Source organism: Myotis davidii, unplaced genomic scaffold (genome assembly GCF_000327345.1).
Source record: "Myotis davidii unplaced genomic scaffold, ASM32734v1 scaffold41, whole genome shotgun sequence".
NCBI lineage: Eukaryota > Metazoa > Chordata > Mammalia > Chiroptera > Vespertilionidae > Myotis > Myotis davidii.
In genome coordinates this window covers 3,199,012-3,202,255 of record NW_006292344.1, presented here as the reverse complement: position 1 = coordinate 3,202,255, position 3,244 = coordinate 3,199,012, and positions in this window count along the sequence as shown.

Below are 3,244 nucleotides of genomic sequence, written 5' to 3'. Positions count from 1 at the left end.
ACCCCCAATGCCTTTCAAAATTATATCTCGTCTCCGGACTATTAGTCTCTGGATTCCTATGTCATCTACACACAGCCTTTTCCAGATTCCTGAACCCTTCTTGATGCTGGGACAAGAACCCCGGCAAGCTGGGGTTTCTTGGCCTGTGGCCTCAAGCTTCTGAAGGCTATTAGAAAACACCTAATTTTCTTTCCTTGCCTTCCTCCTTCCAAACAGAAGCTTTGAAGCAAAGGTCAGTATTTTAATAAAGTCTTGGAGGATGGTTATTATGCAATGTTGACACTTCACTACAGCAGGAAATTTAGAGACAAGAACTTGGCGTGCGGAAAGAAGCACCTTACCTTTATGGTTCTAACATAGCCTGGTGAGTAGCGAACAACACCTTTACCAGCTTCCAGCCTCCAAATCTAATCTAAGTTGAAGGCATGCCCTTCATATTGATACCATGACCTGTGCTATCCCATAAGCCAAACCACTGCAATAAATCAGTACAGACTCAATCTAAATTGCTCACCATCTGGTGAATAACAACAAGTCAGCGTCAGTTAAAATCATGCTAATATTTGCTTGTTCATACATCTATATGTGGGGGCTGTGCCATTCAGCCTTCTGTTTCTAAGAGGCAACGGGAAGGTCAAAGGATCCCCTAGCAGGCAGGCACTTGTTATATTATTCATCTCCAGGGAAGGATTTTCAAATAGTCTTCTGGGATTCAGAGACTTTGTGTAAGATTCTTTCTCTGCCACCAGCATTGAAAATATTGTTTTATCTTTTATTCATTTATTTATTTAAACAGGTGTTGAACATTTCCTCTACATGGGCCCTGTGAGATATGCCAAGATAGGGTAGACATGGCTTTTTCATTATTGAAAATGACACAATGTCTACATAGGTTAGAAAATACAAAGTTGAAATAGCTCCTCTTCAATGAACAAATATTATGTGTCATGCCCTTCAAACATACATTATTTCTAAACCTTACAATAGTCTTTAAAAATAGATATAGTTTTCCCTACTTAAAATAAAAACAAAATTTAAGAAGCTTATTTGGCTAAGGCCACAAAGATAGTTAATGTTGAACCCAAAGTCAAACCCCAGATTTAACTGATTGGAAAGATCATACTTTCTCATGCTACACTGGGGTCCATAAAAAGTTAAAATAAAGTACTCTTGGCGTATTGAGGAAGAAAAATTGCTTGTATTTGGAGGGGATCAAGGAAAGAGATAGAGAGGGTGTCACTAACAGGGACTGGAAGGAGAGGTGGAATTAAGACTGATGGTGACAGACGGAAGGAATGAGATACTACAGGACAAGGGAAGAGCATTCATTCATTCATCCTTCCAAGAATTATTCAATATATAAGTAAAAGAACTGCAACTTGAAGTGATAAGTTTGGAAAGATAACTTGGTAGTCCATGTAAGCCTAGAAGGAGGTATTTGAACTGAGAGGTGGGGAAGGGGAGGCAGGGGAATTATCTGACTCAAGAAGAGAGCTTGTAGGAGGTACTGAGAGAAAAGACTAAAAACTACTTTAATCAGATATTGGAAGAAAAGAAGGGGAAACATTATTGAAATTACACGTTAGAGAGCAAGAGCTATAACTTAGCCTTTACCAGTATATCCCAGAATGGTGCTTGAGATAACAAATGTTTGAACAAATGAATAAGGTACTGACACCTACTGAGGGCCAGGTGCTCTCTCTCTATGCCTGATGATTTTACAAATATTACTTCTACTATCATTATAGTATTTCCATAAGGTAGGTATTTATTTTCCCTATAGAAGAGGTATGAAAAATTCTGAGGGCAGGGAGGTAATTTGACTTACCTAACATCACAGAGCTCAGAATATATAGAGTCAGGTTACAAAGTTTTCCCCACTCTCTGTCCTACTCTAAATGTCAGTTGAGGGCAGTGAGGTTTTGTTAATATTTTTGTTATTATTTCAAATATAAACATTTTTAGGGAAGCATTATATGAATACATAAAATTATACTAATCATTTGTATACAGCATGGTGAATTTTAACAAGGTAAACACAACCACATAACTGGCATCCAGAAAACCACGTTGCTACAGGCATGAGTTTGACTTAACATGGTAGTACATACCTTCACTTCTGTCAGGGCAAAATAGTAACACATACACTATTCATGGAAATTCATGAGCTATTTCCTGCCTGGAAAGTAAGTTAATCAGTCAATGACAGCTTCTCTTTGGGAAGCATGCGCATCCCCTCATGTCAGAGTTTACCTCTATTAAGTATGCCTTAGGATTATTGGACCTGGGGCAAAACTGGCTGCCTCTGAATCCCAAGCAGCAAAAAAGCAAAGCAGCCATGAGACTACTGCATCTCAGTTAAAAAATGATCTATCATTATGATGCTGGTTTGTTGTATTTCTACAATTGTAACCTGTACAAGTTAAATAGTCTGGGGGTAAACCTGGATGTAGAAAAACCTTGAAAAATGTAAGGAAGAGTGGTAATGTCAGAGGTGGCCTGGAGTTCACTCTAGGTTTGGCTGCTCATTCACTGTGTAAAATGGACACATCACCTCTGTGTTTGTTACCAGACTAAAGGGTTCCATTTGCTTGTACACATCAAAACCCAGTAAGACACACACAGGAGCTTGCAGGGAAGGTAAGGGCCTATTAGTTGAGGAAGTGCTGAACTAATGCTCAAAGATGAATGTCTTCCTGTTGGCTTTCTGGGGATGGGTTATATAGGGGACTAAGGGAGGTAGGGTCATGTTAGGGGCATGGTCTCTACTGATAGACCCAGCACGAGGGTAGGGGTAGCCGATCACTGCATCTGGTCTTGAACTCAGCCCAGGCATCATGCCATCTGGTTTGGACACTTTTCTGAGTCTGAACCTAAAACACAACTGAGGCTTAGATGTTATGTTTAGTTTGATTGAAATTCTGTCTCTGTGATCAATAGACCTAAAGCTTTGTCTCTCTGATTATTTGGTGCCAGTAACTGAGGCTTAGATGTTATGTTTAGTTTGATTGGAATTCTGTCTCTGTGATCAATAGGCCTAAAGCTTTGTCTCTGTGATTATTTGGTGCCAGTCAGAACCTCATTGTCCTGAGGGCTTACTGATTAAGGGAGTAAACCTGCAAGGAAAAAAGCAGGCAGGTGAGTGAGGCTAGATGAGGCCAGTTTGGATCAAAAAGAAAGAAAGGAGAAAGAGGCATATTAAAGAAATGAAGTTTCTGCACAGTTACATTTTCTGATTCTTACT